The sequence below is a fragment of the Gossypium hirsutum genome, chromosome A05 (assembly GCF_007990345.1).
Source record: "Gossypium hirsutum isolate 1008001.06 chromosome A05, Gossypium_hirsutum_v2.1, whole genome shotgun sequence".
Taxonomy (NCBI): domain Eukaryota; kingdom Viridiplantae; phylum Streptophyta; class Magnoliopsida; order Malvales; family Malvaceae; genus Gossypium; species Gossypium hirsutum.
In genome coordinates this window covers 68,029,173-68,047,349 of record NC_053428.1, presented here as the reverse complement: position 1 = coordinate 68,047,349, position 18,177 = coordinate 68,029,173, and the positions used below count along the sequence as shown (strand labels likewise).

General features: G+C 35.6%; 1 non-coding gene across 1 annotated transcript; it reads left to right on the top strand.

The window, feature by feature from the left end:
• The first annotated feature begins 3,096 nt into the window (after positions 1-3,096).
• LOC121229892 (small nucleolar RNA R71) lies at positions 3,097-3,203 on the top strand. Its single transcript, XR_005927846.1, has one exon. It is a non-coding gene; the product is annotated as a small nucleolar RNA R71 (small nucleolar RNA).
• The last annotated feature ends 14,974 nt before the right edge of the window (positions 3,204-18,177 follow it).

The window sequence follows — 18,177 nt, the reverse complement described above, 5'->3', positions numbered from 1 at the left end:
AAATTCAAAAAGAAAAATGCATAAATATATTTAGCCACAACTACTAAACTCAATTAAAACAATAAGTTCAATGACCCATTCCTTTGTGGCATGAACAAGGTGATACAAGTAAAAATGGCAAGGAATGGAATGCAAAATACTATATGAGTGAAAAGAGATGTCAACACAACATGTATGATTATTTCAACTATCCTAGCCATGAATATTCACTTCTAACTAATTAAATGAAGTGTAGGAATCATGTAATGAGTAAGATTTTAAACATGAGAAAGAACATAACTTGTTTGGTAAATGAAATTTATGTGATTATCGATATGGAAATAACATGAAAACTATAGATTAATATGATAAATAGTATTATAAATCAATGAAATAAAAGAAAAAAGGAGTAAACAAACACTAAGGGAAGAGATTGGGCATCGAGAATAGAGTTGTAGGCGGAGCACGGGCGTGGCAAGGAGGTCGTGTGAACTTGCAGCGGCTAGGGTTAGGGTTTTTGAATGGGGAAGAAAGTGAATAGTGCAGGGCATTTATAGATTTTGGGCCACACGGCCATGGCACACGCCTATATTCCTTAATTTTTGCCCGTGTGTTTTGCGTTTTTCCTATTTCGGGCGCATTTGAAATTCGTCCCACGCCCGTGTACCTCGGGTGTGTGGGTTTGCACGACCGTGTTGCACAACCATGTCTAGCTTTGTTTGCTTCTCCCATGCCCATGTGTGTAAGCCCCACGACCGTGTTAATTTGATAGGTTCGACCACGGGTGTTGGACACGGACATGTCGCACGCCCGTGCTAGTTTCTCAGTTTCAACCAAGGGTTTTCCACACGGGCATGTTGCATGCCCATGTTGTTTTGGAAAGCTCGACCACGGCCATGTCGCACGGCCGTGGCATTTTATCACAGCCTGTGTTGGGGAAATCCTTGCCCTGTTTTCACACGGCCATAAGCACGCCTGTGTGCTTGGCCGTGTCTTTGTGGAAAACCTATATTAAAGAGCTCTGTTAGTAAGTTAGATGTTAAAGACTAAATTTTTAAAGTAGTTAGTATAGTTAGTGCTCGGGTTGCCTCCCGAGAAGCACTTATTTATAGTCTAAGCTCGACTTACCTCTCTGTTGAATGATCATGGTGGTTCAAGGAGTTTATACTCCTCATTCCTGCTATCAATCTTAGAATAGGGTTTTAAACGGGTGTTGTTTACCTTAAAAGTGCCGAACTTGGGATGACTCACCTCCACCGTATCGAATGGAAAAATACTGAGTATCGTAAGAGGGATTTCCTCATTTGGTGTGGTAGTGACAATGTGGGGATCTGCGGCACCTAATAAGACTTTATCACCAACCATAACTTGATTTGGAGAGGTATCGGGCTCGTTCTGGCGTAGTTTTGGTTTATCGTGTGTTCTTGGTTTATGTGTTCACCATTCATCTAGCTCTTCTATTTGCAGCCGTCGTTCTTCATGAATAGATCCTCTACTATTGTTTGAGAGTAGCTCATGTACTTCCTTCAGACTTATTTCCTGCAAAGTGGGTTGTATCATGTGGTCAGTTTTAAAAGAATGGGTTAGACGATCACCTTCAATTTCTGATGCGTTGTCAGAATTGCGAGCTTGAAGGGTGAGTGTTTCGTCTCCTATGCGAAGTGTAAGCTCACCTGTGCCAACATCAATAATTGTTTTAGCAGTTGCTAAAAGAGCCTTCCTAGAATTAAAGTAGTGTTGCTATCCTCCTCTATGTCTAAAACAATTAAGTCAATGGGAAATATAAATTTATCGATTTTGACTAGCACATCTTCAATAATACCTCTAGGAAATCTTATAGTTTTATCTGCTAATTGAATGCTCATCCTAGTCTATTAGGGTTTCTCGAGACCTAGTTGCTTGAACATTTTATAAGGCATGACGTTGATACTAGCCCCTAAATTAGATAATGCATTATTAACATCTAAACTACCAATTAAGCAAGGAATCGTAAAAATCCCTGGATCTTTTAGTTTGTTCAGTAGCTTATTTTTCAGAATAGCTAAGCACACTACGTTTAGCTCCACATGCGATGCCTCGTCCAACTTCCACTTATTTGCTAAAAGCTCTTTTAAAAATTTTATTGCATTTGGCATTTATGATAGAGCTTAAATAAACGGTAAGTTAATATGTAATTTTTTTAAGAGTTTAAGAAATTTACCAAATTGTTCATCTCAACAGTCTTCCCTTGTCGCGTTGGGGTATGGTACAAGAGGTTTATATTCGACATTCACTGATTTGTTTGTATTTTGATCCACCTCACCTTGACCTTTGCTTACCACAATTTCTTGTCGCGGTTCTGGTTTAGGCTCCACAAATCCTTCTTCATCTTGAACATTAATTGCGTTGAGTTGTTCCTTTGGGTTGGGTTCAGTATTACTTGGCAAGCTACCATGTGGTCGTTCAGAGATTAGTTTGGAAAGCTGGCCTATCTGAGTTTTGAGCGCTTGGATTGACGCTTGTTGATTCTTAAGTGTTGTCTTGGTGTTCTGGAAACGAGTTTTTGACACCGATATAAACTTTGAGAGCATCTCTTCAAGGTTCGGCTTCTTTTCCTACTGGTAGGGTGGTTGCTAAAAACCCGGAGGATGTTGTGGTCTTTGATTTCCTTAGACTCCCCACGAGAAATTGGGATGGTTCCTCCAACCTGTATTGTAAGTGTTACTACATGGATTTTTTTAAGGTCGAGGATTATTACCCATGTAGTTTAGTTGCTCGTTATGCATGTTGTGGGCATAAGGTTGGTATTCCGAATGGCTTGTTCCGCCGCTACTTGCTTCGCACTGCATTACTGGGTGAACCTGTGAAGAATTAAGAAAACCATCAATCTTTTTATTCAAGAGTTCTACCTGATTTGACAGCATGGTGACCGAATCGACGTTATAAACACTGGCTGTTTTCGTTGGCTTTGTCCTCATAACTTGCCACTGATAGTTATTCAGTGACATCTACTCAATAAACTCATAGGCATCTTCAGGTGTTTTATTATTGATGGTTTCACCAGTAGCTGTGTCAACCATTTGCCGAGTCAAACGATTCAGACCATTGTGGAATGTTTGAACTTGGAGCCAAAGTGGTAACCCATAGTGAGGGCACCTTCTCAAGAAGTCCTTGTATCTCTCCCATGCATCGTAGAGTGTTTCTAAATCCATCTGCACAAAAGAAGAGATATCATTACGTAATTTAGCCATTTTACCCGGCAGAAAATATTTTAGTAAGAATTTTTCGATCATTTGTTCCCAAGTAGTAATTGACCCTCGTGGTAACGAGTTCAACCACTGTTTAGCTTTGTTCGTTAATGAAAAAGGGAATAACTGAAGACGAATGGCATCATCAGAAATGCCATTGATTTTAAATGTATCGCAGAATTCCAGGAAGTTTGCTAAATGAGCGTTGGGATCTTCATCCTGCAAACCATCAAACTGAACAAATTGTTGTATCATTTGAATAGTGTTAGGTTTTAATTCAAAAGTATTTGCAGCTACAACAGGTCTAACTATGCTTGATTCAGTTCCTGTTAAATAAGGTTTAGCATAATCATACATAGTGCATGGAGCAGGATTTTGATTAGCCGCAATTATAGGAGGTAGCTGATTGTCTTGGTTTTCAGACATCTCTTCGGTTGGAGGGTGAGTATCATCTTCTTGCTCGTTCTCTGTGTATCGTAAGCTTCGCCTTATTTCTCTTTCATTTCTGCATACTATACGATCGATTTCTTCGTCAAAAAGTAATGGTCCTAACGGGTTTCTTCTAGTCATAAATTATAAAAACCTGCCAAGAGAAGGAAAAAATAAATTAAATAAGTAATAATAATAAAATTAAATTGCAAGAAAATAAATGGCTAAAGAAATAAAAATTGAGCGTTCCTAATATCTTAGTTCCCCGGCAACGACGCTAAAAACTTGATCGCGTGATTTCGTGATAGGTTTTAAATATTTATAATTACTCATTCTTGAACTAACTATTATCGTGATGTAGGCAAGTGTACCAATCGAACAGTAGTATAGTTTTAGCAAGACCGGATTGTCGAACCCAAAGGAACTAAAAGTACTAGTAATGACTATCTTTTTATTATCTAACCTAAGAATAAAGAGGTTTTGTTTTAATTAACTAATTATCTAAATTAAGAACTCACAAAGAAAAGAATTGGGGAATTGCTTTTGGGGAAAATCGATTGACTTAAGACAATACCTAAGGAAAAATCCACCTAGACCTTACTTGTTATTCTGGCTCCGAATCAGACGATTTATTCATTTAACTTGTTCCGTAGAGATCCCTAAGTAATGTTATTATCCGTATTCAAGACTAATAACGTCTAATCCCTAGATTGAATAATTGAGACTTTTCTCTAATTAACACTCTAGGGTTACATTAACTCGATCTATGGATCCCTTTATTAGGTTTCACCCTAATTTGGCAAAATCTTGTCACCTTACCTCTAGGCGTGCAATCAACTCCGCTTAATTATGACAAATGTACTCTTAGATAGGGTCTATTCCTCCTTTGAATAAGAGCTTATCTTGAATCAATATCCTGGAATATCAAGACAAGAATTAAGAACACATAATTAAGAACAAGTTAAATATTTATCATACGATTCAGAAAATAATAACAAGATTCGTCTAAGGTTTCATTCCCCTTAGGTATTTAGGGATTTTAGTTCATAACTAAATAAGAAAACATCTTAGAAGGATAAAGAATACAAAACATAAAGAAAACCCAAAACACCTGAAGGGAAATTGAGGAGAGGTCTTCAGTTTTGATGATGAATTCGAGTTCTGATATGGATCAATCGGCTTCCTTGGAGTAATTCCTTCTCCATATTCTCTGTGTGTTTTTCTTCCTCCTCTAGGGTGTATTTATAGGCTTTGGAATGCCTAAAAGCCCTCAAAATTAGCCTTTTCCGAATTGGACTCAACTTGGGCTCGACAGGGACACGCTCGTGGCCCACGCTCGTGTTCGATTACTTCAGGCCTTGTTCGAGCCTGCCAAATTGACACGGCCGTGTGGTCTGCCCGTATGAGGAGATCCAGGCCGTGTTGATTCATACTTTGGCCCATATTCTTTGTTTTTGGCCCGTTTCTCATTCCTTTCGCTCTCTTATGCTCTCCTAAGTATAAAACATGAAATTAAAGTATTAGGAGAATCAAATTCACCAATTCTAATGGGAACTCATCCATAAAATGCATTAAACATGGGGTAAAATATGTATAATTTATGGTTTATCAGTCGGCTCAGGGTTGGAGATCGTTGGAGGCAACCTCACACTATCAAGCTACCATCTTTGGAGTATTGTTGAAACTTAATTTCTTCAAGTGAGTGGCATGTATAGGGACTTAATTATTGATATGTGTTTTTATGTTTTGGCCAAGATGTTGGCTTATATTAATTCATTGTATATAGCCATGAGATATGGCTTATAATGATTTTGGCTTGTAAGCCTATTTGTCCATGGTATGTGTTAATGTCTTGTGATGTGGTTATGTGATTATGCTTGTTCACTATGTATGAGAAGTATATGGCACATGTACATGATGAATGTCCTAGGAGCATTCGAGATGGTAGTGGCCATAGAGTGAATGTATGGCATGGTGGTAAGATGACAATGATTGAACATGGACAATTGTTGAATGTGTAGAGATTAAGTGTTGGGTAATAAACACATGTATGACAACATGCAAATTATTTAATTGAATTTCACCAAAGGTTGATTAAACATTAAATTGATGTTATAATTTGTGCCTATGATGTGTAAAAGTATGGGGGGAAAATAAGGTCAACATAAGGCTTGGAAAGTAGCCTAAGTGTTAACTACACGGGTAGAGACACGGCCATGTGTCTCAACCGTGTGGAGGACACAGCCTAGTACACAAGCGTGTGGCCTAGCCGTGTGGTATAAATTATTTTGCCGATATCATAAATAGAGAGTTACACAAGCTGAAGACACGAGCGTGTCCCAAGCCACACGGGCGTGTGACTCTCCAAAGTAAGAAAATTTATTAAGTTGCCCAAAGTTTATCTAATGTTTTCGGTTTTGTCCCAAACCGCCCCGATGTATGTTTTAGGCATCAAAGGCCTGTATAAGGGACGATATGCATGTGTTTGAAAATTTTTAATTTTGGGAGAATTTGGTGACTCGATTTTGTATGTTTGTGAATGTTTAAGCCCGGTAACGCCTTGAACCCTGTCCTGGAGTTGGATACGGGTGAGGGGTGTTACAATTTCCATCTCAAAATATACCATACTTGACCAAATTATAACTACTCCATCACAAACCAAATTGGCTATTGAAATATGCATCAACTTAACCATATTAACACATAACAACAAGGCACCAAAAGTACCAAAAGTTCATCAACCAAAATAACATATACATGTCAAACTTATCAACTAACAACAAACACAAGTCCACCTATACATGCCATTATAACCTTGGCCAAAACATCAAAAAAAAATTGATATAATCATTGGATAGTGTGATAGATCTCCGACGAGCTTCCAAACCGTTCGGGCTTTTGATTATCTATAAAACATGAAAAAGACAACTACGTAAGCATAAAATGCTTAGTAAGTTCGTAAAACATGAACATAACTAACCATTTCAATACATAACCTTAAAATTAAACATGATACAATCCAACCACAAGCTTGCCACAAGCCTAAGCATCATCTACAACACATGTTAGTGCATCATTTCATAATTCACTTGAACTAACAATAGGTAAGTCATTAGCTTTTCAATCCTTTTCATGAACATAGATATACTTTCATTGAACATTACCTTTTCAATCCTTTTTATCAAATTGTGACATAAGCCATTTGAATACATACCATTCCTTTCATTTTCATACCCGTTGAACCATTTAGAATAACAGCAAATATGTGGGAAAGCTCACACAAAGTGTTCTAAACATATAACCTTTCCTTTTCTTTTACATCATTGCTCACTCGAGCCATGAAATAGGTCTGTTCACACAAGCTGACGGTCAAAATGTAAGCTACGAGGTGTTGCTCACATAAGATGTTGGGTATCCACAACAAATGTAGGACCTCAGCCATCAGTAGGACATTCAAGAACAACACCCAAAACATGGTAACCTTAAGTACATGTCATTTGTATCCTATATATTCCTAAGGTCCAAACAGAGCTCGATAATCTTTGTAACATCATTGGATTTCCAACATTTATTTACATGATTTATAACACAATGACATATGAATCAAAATAACATTAAATCGTTATTGAAACTTACGAACTTACCTCGATGAGAAAGACGTAAAATCAAGATAAACTAATCCATTTAAACAAGCAAATTCTATCCGTTAAATAGTTCTATTATTCAACTCAGTCCATAATTCGTACTTTTGCAAATTTATAATTTTACCTCTAATATTTTAACTTCTTTACAATTTAGTCCTTAAGCTCGTAAATTGAAATTTAAGAAATCTCATCCACATCTCATGCTAGCTGAATGCACTAGGGACCTCTACTAATTCATACAAATCAGCATTTCACAAATAAGTCCCTAAATAACAATTTCATCAAAAATCCCTTTACAAAACTTGTTTAGTTAACAACAAAGATTCACATTCTTCCATTAAACTTCAAAAATGATGTAAGAACATTCATGGAAAAACCTTGAACCTTTAACAGTTTTGTAAATTATTCCCTAAGCTAGCTAGACTAAGCTACAAAGACTCAAAAACATAAAAATCATTAAAAACAGAATTGAAATACATATAATGGAAGCAAAAAAAAAAATGGCTTGACCAAAATCTAGCTATACTCCCTTTAAAGAACCGATTGAAGAGGAAACATATTGAAGAAAATGATACCTTTTTCTTACTTAATTTTATCTTTATTTACCTATTTACTTTTTTAACCTTTAAAAATATTCATAATTTCAACAAAACCAATCCATGAATATCAACTAACTATATAAATGGTCTATTTTCCATCTAAGTCCACTTACATTAAAGTTTCATAGCTATTTGGTACCTTTAGCTACTAGAACTCTACTTTTGTACCTTTTACGATTTAGTCCTTTTCACTTAATTAAGCATGCAAATGTCAAAATTTCTTTTTTGCAAAATTTCTTAACGAAATTTTTATGCAACTCTACTAACATAGCGTAAACATTAAAATAATAAAAAGATAATAATTTAATCATCGAAATTGTGGTCCAAAACCATTATTCTGATTTTACTAAAAGCGGGCTGTTACAGAATTAATTTGGATTTGGCGTCTTTCTTGGTCACCAAGTACTTAATAGCAGAGTGGTCTATATAAACCATAACTTTGGTGCCCATTAAATAAGCTCTAAATTTGTTGAAGGCAAAAACCACAGCTAACAACTCCTTCTCAGTGGTGGTATAATTTAGTTGTGAATCTATCAATGAACGGCTTGCATAGTAGATAGCATCAAATACCTTATCCTTTCTTTGCCCAAGTACTACCCCTACAACAAAATCACTAGCATCACATATAAGTTCAAAAGGTAAAGTCCAATTTGGTGTTGTGACTAGTCATTTTTTTAATTCCTCAAATGCTTGTAAACACGACTCATCAAAATTGAAAGATCTATTATGTTCTAACAATGTACACAGGGGTTTGGATAATTTCTAAAATTCTTTGATAAATCAACGATAGAGTCCTGAATGGCCAAGAAAACTGCGAATACCTTTAATTGTGGAGGGTTGTGGTAATTTCTCAATAACCTAATTTTTTCTTTGTTGATAGCAATCCCTTGCTGTTAAATTTTATGTCCCAAAACAATGCCTTCACAGACCATGAAGTGGCATTTCTCCCAATTAAGAACAAGGTTGGTTTCTTTACAACGACAAAGAACTAACTCTAGATTTTTTAAACAGTCTTCAAAAGTATCGCCAAACACCGAGAAGTCATCCATAAAAAACTTATAAAAATTTCTCCACCATGTCGAAAATATTGCCATCATACAACGCTAAAATGTTGCATGGGTATTGCATAATCCAAACGACATTAGTTAGAATGCAAAAGTTAGATAAGGACATGTGAATGTGGTCTTCTTTTGATTAGATCTATGGCAATCTGATTGTAACCCAAATAACCATCTAGAAAATAATAGAAGTGCAACACCCCTATCCCGTGACCATCGTCGGAATAGGTAAGGGGCATTACCGAGCTTGTAACTCATGTCAGAACCGTAAAATTTTGAACTTTTTCTTGAAATAAAGGTCATTCATTTAGATAAGTACTAAGCACGGCCAGGGATAAAATTTAAACTTCTCTAAGTAAACATTCAAAAGATGCCATTTTCGCATGGCTTATATACATTAACCAAAATATTCTTCCGCCACTAGTCTATTTTATACATGCCATAAGATAATCCAAAACATAGCAGTACCAAACAGTGGATAGTGATAGTGTGACTAGTTGCTGACGATCCCCGAGCCTGTAGCTTCGCAATGAGATCTATAAAATAGAGGAAACAGAGTAAACGGAGTAAGCATTACAATGCTTAGTAAGTTTTAAGCAGTGTCAACAGATAACAATCAAATTATAACATAGTTGTTCGTATTTTTATTTCACTCTTCCTTCGGGCATACCATCCCTTTACCGAATATGCACATCTCATCATATACAATAGGCAGATAGACTTTCACATAAAAGTGAGCTCATGTGACATAGATATATCGTATGATTTCACATAACCTCTCACACTGATCCGATGTCACATAATCATAGGAATAGTCTCATAGATTGCTCTCGTATGCATCACATAACTACCTTATGATTTAGTGCAAATCAAGCTCACATATAAACTTGGAGTACATACATGTTTAACCTTTCGCATTGAATATATTTATAAGCAATTCTTATTACGAAGTCTTACCCGGACAAAATCCCCACACGTAGTCATCGGGTCTTTAGAGCTCGAATATAGTACGAGCATGAAGCTTACGTACATTAATCAGTGATAATATTCTCGCATAAAGCCTGCGGGGTTTTAACCCGGATATAGTACTGACACAAATGCCCTTCGGGACTTATCACATTTATACACTTTCACATCCATCACGTTGGCCACTCGGCCCTGTCACATATATACACTTTCACATTCATCACATCGGCCATTAGGCCTTATCACATATATACACTTTCACATTCATCACATCGGCCATTAGGCCTTATCACATATATATACACTTTCACATTCATCACATCGGCCATTAGGCCTTATCACATATATATACACTTTCACATTCATCACATCGGCCATTAGGCCTTATCACATATATACACTTTCACATTCATCACATCGGCCATTAGGCCTTATCACATATATATACACTTTCACATTCATCACATCGGCCATTAGGCCTTATCACATATATACAGTTTCACATTCATCACTTCGGCCATTAGGCCTTATCACATATATATACACTTTCACATTCATCACATCGGCCATTAGGCCTTATCACATATATATACACTTTCACATTCATCACATCGGCTATTAGGCCTTATCACATATATACACTTTCACATTCATCACATCGGCCATTAGGCCTTATCACATATATATACACTTTCACATTCATCACATCGGCCATTAGGCCTTATCACATATATATACATTTTCACATTCATCACATCAGCCATTACGCCATACTATCATTTCATATTCGAATACTCATAAAATTACAATATCACGATTTAGAATTCAAGTAAGGGTTTAATCAATAGCTTATGAGCAACTAAAACAAGTTTATCAAGGTTCACAACATAATCTCAAATTCAGCACAAGCTATTTTTCCTGCGGAATAGTCACTAAATTATTCATAACTGGAGCTACAAAACTCCAAATCACTTTCCGTTAATTTTTCCTGAATATAGACTCGTATATCTTCCATCCATAAAATTTCCAGAATTTTAGGTTTGGCCAATCAATACCAGATTTTTCTTAAAGTTTCCCCTATTTCACTGTTTGACTAATCTGACCACTCTTCACTACAAATCAAATTTCTCATTTTACAGAATTCAAAATATGTTTTAATTGATTTCATTTGAAACTAGACTCATTAAGGAGTCTAAGCATATAAATTTTATCTTATAACCATTTTTGTACCATTTATAATGATTTTCTGAAAACAGAACAGGGGATTTCGGAGTCATTCTGACACCGTCTCACACAACTTTAAATATCTCATTATCGGAAATTCCTTTGCTTACACGGTTTCTTTTATAAGAAACTAGACTCATTAAGCTTTAATTAAATATTTTATTCAGCCTTTAACTCAACTCCCACAATTTATGGTAATTTTTCCAAAACGCTACTGCTGCTGTCCCTTGCAGATTTATACAATTTACTCTGTAAAGTTCTCATTCACATATTTAAAACATAATATCATATATGCCGTTTTCCATATCATTCTTCATTATAACTAAACTTATATGCTAGAAACTTACCTTAAAAGTTGTCGACGACTATAATTCTACGGCTATTCGCTTAGTTTTGTCGTCCCTTTTTCCGACTTTTGTCCTTGATGCTCTTGAGCTTAATCCACTTAAAGGTGACCAAATGCCTTAACTTCAATTTCTTCTTTTCTTTCTTTAGGTACGGCAATGGAGGAAGAAAAAGATGAACCAACTTTGTTTTTATCACCCATTTCTTTTAATATAAGTTCATATTTCATATTATTTATTCATTTAACATTTAATTTATTAATATAAAAGGCATATATTTTGTATCCCATGCTCCTTATTTTATCATACTTCCCATGAAACACTAACTTAACATGTTTATGACATGTTCTTGCCCATCACACTTGGTCTACCATACTTTTCATGGCCGGCCACTACTAATTAGGGGGGAAATTGACATGCAAGTCCCCCCTTTTTATTTCATGCACTAATAGATCTTTATGCTTTAACCTATCACATTTCAAAATTTTCTCACATAAGTCCTATTTGATAAAATTCACTTACTATTAACAAAATTCAAACATGAAATTTTCACACATGCATATGTACATATAATGAGCATCAACTATGACGGTTAATTATCTTTATGACTAGGTTTAGTGGTCCCGAAACCACTTTCCGACTAGGGTCACTTTAGGGGTGTCACAACTCTTCCCCACTTAAGAAATTTTCGTCCCCGAAAATTTCTACCGATGCATAGTTTAGGATAACGTCCTCTTATTGAATTATATCCACAAAGACATTAGCTCATTGATAGCAATTGTAATTCATTATTGATTTCGCATCGATCTATAAAATCATTTTCTTATCTTAAAACAAATACATAAACATTTCTACAAGTATGCACATATATCTCATTTTCTTGATTTCATAAGTAATAATCACTTAATTTAATTCACAAATGCATTTCAAAGACATATTAAGCACATATTAATATGTATAATTCACATCATCAACCCACATATTTGTAACCCACATTTTCATTCATGTATAAGCTGTAACCTGACCGAAAGTACACATATACTCAAACATCCCAATAAATATCCTTTATCACTCCATCATATCTCACTATTCAACTTAACCTATTTCCAACAGAAAATCAACTTCCACATACCTGAACATTGAGTTCATTTAGCACATTCAATCACCGTTAACGATACCCGTATACAATCGATTTGACATCAAGCCTCATATTGTATATCGGCATGGGATTTATTTTAGCACATAACCCATATATCCAAAATTATCAGCATTCATCACAAATTCTTACAGACTTTCAAATGTCGAACTTAATCGAAATAATTTCTTGAATATGATTAACAACAAAAAAATAGGGGTCATTTAGCAATAGCACATATGACTTCATATACCAAGCATTCCATAGACTAAATTCGTAACACATTTATAACATGAATTCATTTCTTAACAACATATCCACCATCTTTTTACTTTCATCTGATTTTCTCATACCTTCCGTACATACTTGTATCACTTATTCTGATCTTACTTAATTTATCATCTTAAATATACCTGTTGAATCATTCGAAATCATTACGGATACTCATTAAGCACATATAGCTCTTACAATGCCATATCCTAGATATGGTCTTACATATTCTCACATATCGAGCCGATGCCATGTCCCAGACATGGTCTTACACACTATCTCAAATCAATGCCTTCGTCCCAGACGAGGTCTTACATGAATTCCACTTCACACACTTAGTGCCCACTAACGGATCTCGCACTCATAGTGCTCGGTTAAAGGAATTCGCACACACACAGTGCCTCTAATCATTCACACACATAGTGCTCTTATTCATTCGTTATTACACATTGAAATGACTTAACCAAGTCTATAAACATCATGTATGTACACTTTTAAACATATCATCTCATTTAAATTTGAATTCGTATAGTAATGAACACTTAAACTTTGCTCAATTACCGGCATGAAGCCTACTAGGCACGAAGGCCCGAATACACGTCACCAGCATGATTGCTCTTCGGGACCTAGCCCGGATATAACACCAGCACAAATGCTCTTCGGGGTTTAGCACGGATATATCACTAGCACGAATGCTCTTCGGAACTTAGTCCGGATACATCACTAGCACGAATGCTCTTCGAGACTTAGCCCGGATACATCACTAGCATGAATGCTCTTCGGGACTTAGCCCGGATACATCACTAGCAGGAATGCTCTTCGGGACTTAGACCGGATACATCACTAGCACGAATGCTCTTCGGAACTTAGTCCGGATACATCACTAGCACGAATGCTCTTCGAAACTTAGTCCGGATACATCACTAGCACGAATGCTCTTCGACATTTAGCCCGGACATTTCACTCTCAATTCTCATGTACATATACACATATAGCAATACACATTAGTATATCATTTACATTACTTGAATACAAACACAACATGCTTATCGACCATTCAACTTCCAGTTCCATAGCCACATACAAAAATCACATTTATAGTCATAACACTCTTTCAAAATTGCATCACTTATACCCTTATAATTCAATCCAAATCGAAATTCAAATACGAGTACATGATACGTACCTGATCAACTTAATAATTTAGGCATATCTAAGTGAAGTTATATCGCAAATTCTCATAGTCAGAAGCTTGCTACAGCTCGATCGGGATCAAGATTCATTGCAATACAACAAACACATTTTAATAGCCAAAAATCATCACACTATCATTTTATCACTTTATGGCATGTATAAATAGACTCACGCGTGCTACGTTAGTCCTAGAATCGACTAAACCGTAGCTTTGATACCAATAAAATGTAACACCCCTATCCTGTGACCGTCGCCGGAATAGGTAAGGGGCATTACCGGGCTTGTAACTCATGTCAGAACCGTAAAATTTTGAGCTTTTTCTTGAAATAAAGGTCATTCATTTAGATAAGTACTAAGCACGGCCAGGGATAAAATTTAAACTTCTCTAAGTAAACATTCAAAAGATGCCATTTTCGCATGGCTTATATACATTAACCAAAATATTCTTCCGCCACTAGTCTATTTTATACATGCCATAAGATAATCCAAAACATAGCAGTACCAAACAATGGATAGTGATAGTGTGACTAGTTGCTGACGATCCCCGAGCCTGTAGCTTCGCAATGAGATCTATAAAACAGAGGAAACAGAGAAAATGGAGTAAGCATTACAATGCTTAGTAAGTTTTAAGCAGTGTCAACAGATAACAATCAAATTATAACATAGTTGTTCGTAGTTTTATTTCACTCTTCCTTCGGGCATACCATCCCTTTACCGAATATGCACATCTCATCATATACAATAGGCAGATAGACTTTCACATAAAAGTGAGCTCATGTGACATAGATATATCGTATGATTTCACATAACCTCTCATACTGATCCGATGTCACATAATCATAGGAATAGTCTCATAGATTGCTCTCGTACGCATCACATAACTACCTTATGATTTAGTGCAAATCAAGCTCACATATAAACTTGGAGTACATACCTGTTTAACCTTTCGCATTGAATATATTTATAAGCAATTCTTATTACGAAGTCTTACCCGGACAAAATCCCCACATGTAGTCATCGGGTCTTTAGAGCTCGGATATAGTACGAGCACGAAGCTTACGGACATTAATCAGTGATAATATTCTCGCATAAAGCCTGCGGGGTTTTAACCCGGATATAGTACTGACACAAATGCCCTTCGGGACTTATCACATTTATACACTTTCACATCCATCACGTTGGCCACTCGGCCCTGTCACATATATACACTTTCACATTCATCACATCGGCCATTAGGCCTTATCACATATATACACTATCACATTCATCACATCGGCCATTAGGCCTTATCACATATATATACACTTTCACATTCATCACATCGGCCATTAGGCCTTATCACATATATACACTTTCACATTCATCACATCGGCCATTAGGCCTTATCACATGTATATACACTTTCACATTCATCACATCGGCCATTAGGCCCTATCATATATATACAGTTTCACATTCATCACATCGGCCATTAGGCCTTATCACATATATATACACTTTCACATTCATCACATCGGCTATTAGGCCTTATCACATATATACACTTTCACATTCATCACATCGGCCATTAGGCCTTATCACATATATATACACTTTCACATTCATCACATCGGCCATTAGGCCTTATCACATATATATACACTTTCACATTCATCACATCAGCCATTACGCCATACTATCATTTCATATTCGAATACTCATAAACTTACAATATCACGATTTAGAATTCAAGTATGGGTTTAATCAATAGCTTATGAGCAACTAAAACAAGTTTATCAAGGTTCACAACATAATCTCAAATTCAGCACAAGCTGTTTTTCCTGAGCAATAGTCACTAAATTATTTATAACTGGAGCTACAAAACTCCAAATCACTTTCCGTTAATTTTTCCTGAATGTAGACTCGTATATCTTCCATCCATAAAATTTCCAGAATTTTAGGTTTGGTCAATCAATACCATATTTTTCTGAAACTTTTCCCTGTTTCGCTGTTTGACTAATCTGACCACTCTTCACTACGAATCAAATTTCTCATTTTACAGAATTCAAAATATGTTGTATTTGATTTCATTTGAAACTAGACTCATTAAGGAGTCTAAGCATATAAATTTTATCTTATAACAATTTTTTACAATTTATAATGATTTTCTAAAAACAGAACAGGGGATTTCGGAGTCATTCTGACACCGTCTCACACAACTTTAAATATCTCATTATCGGAAATTCCTTTGCTTACACGGTTTCTTTTATAAGAAACTAGACTCATTAAGCTTTAATTACATATTTTATTCAGCCTTTAACTCAACTCCCAGAATTTATGGTAATTTTTTCAAAACGCTACTGCTGCTGTCCCTTGCAGATTTATACAATTTACTCTGTAAAGTTCTCATTCACATATTTAAAACATAATATCATATATGCCGTTTTCCATATCATGCTTCATTATAACTAAACTTATATGCTAGAAACTTACCTTAAAAGTTGTCGACGACTATAATTCTACGGCTATTCGCTTAGTTTTGTCGTCCCTTTTTCCGACTTTTGTCCTTGATGCTCTTGAGCTTAATCCACTTAAAGGTGACCAAATGCCTTAACTTCAATTTCTTCTTTTCTTTCTTTAGGTACGGCAATGGAGGAAGAAAAAGATGAACCAACTTTGTTTTTATCACCCATTTCTTTTAATATAAGTTCATATTTCATATTATTTATTCATTTAACATTTAATTTATTAATATAAAAGGCATATATTTTGTATCCCATGCTCCTTATTTTATCATACTTCCCATGAAACACTAACTTAACAAGTTTATGACATGGTCTTGCCCATCACACTTGGTCTACCATACTTGTCATGGCCGGCCACTACTAATTAGGGGGGAAATTGACATGCAAGTCCCCCCTTTTTATTTCATGCACTAATAGATCTTTATGCTTTGACCTATCACATTTCAAAATTTTCTCACATAAGTCCTATTTGATAAAATTCACTTACTATTAACAAAATTCAAACATGAAATTTTCACACATGCATATGTACATATAATGAGCATCAACTATGACGGTTAATTATCTTTATGACTCGATTTAGTGGTCCCAAAACCACTTTCCGGCTAGGGTCACTTTAGGGGTGTCACAATAAGGCTTTCCCTGCTAATCTATCTAATATTTTGTTGATAAATGGTAGAGGATAATGGTCATTCATTATTGCTTTGTTGAGTTTCCAATAGTCCATACAAACCCTCCATCCCGTGACAATATGAGTAGGAATGAGTTTGTTGTTATCATTACTTACCATGATGACACCCCTTTTTTTAGGTACACATTAAACAGGGCTCCCAAGAACTATCAGAGATTGGGTATATAATTCCAGTATTTAGCCATTTGATAATCTCCTTTTTTAAAACTTCCTTCATAATGGGATTCAGTCTTCTCTACTACTCGATAAATTTGCCAAGGCAATCCTCTAGTAATATCTTGTGCATGCATATTGATGGACTGATTCCTTTGATATGCATAATCGTCCACCCCAATGCCTTTTTAGATTACTTTAACACTTTCAACAATTGAGCCTCTTGATCTAATGTCAATGCCACAAAGATAACTACTGGTAACGTGTTGTTATCTCCTAAGTAAGCATACTTCAGATGTATTGGCAAATGATTCAATTCCAATGAAGGAAGGTCTTCTATGGATGGTCGATGAGGTTTAGAAGAATGGTCAAATAAATTTAATGATTCAAAACTTCTCATTGATTCATTCTTAATTTGCTTAGCTTCCATCAGTTCGCTAAGCTCTTCAATCATTTTTACTTCAATTAACTCAAACGAGTCTACATCACCATTAGAATTAGTGTGATAAAATTTTGCAAATTCTTCCTGAACTATTGTATCAACAATCTCAATAGCATAACATTCTTTATCTGTATCTGCATACTTCATAGCATTGAAAACATTAAAGGTTATCTATTGATCATTCATTGTCATTGTTAATTCACCTTTTTTGTACTTCAATTAATGTTCTACCAATTCCTAGAAAATGTCTCCCAAGTATGATTGGTACCTCTTTATTAGCCTCACATTTCTGAATAATAAAATCTGCTGGAAAAATAA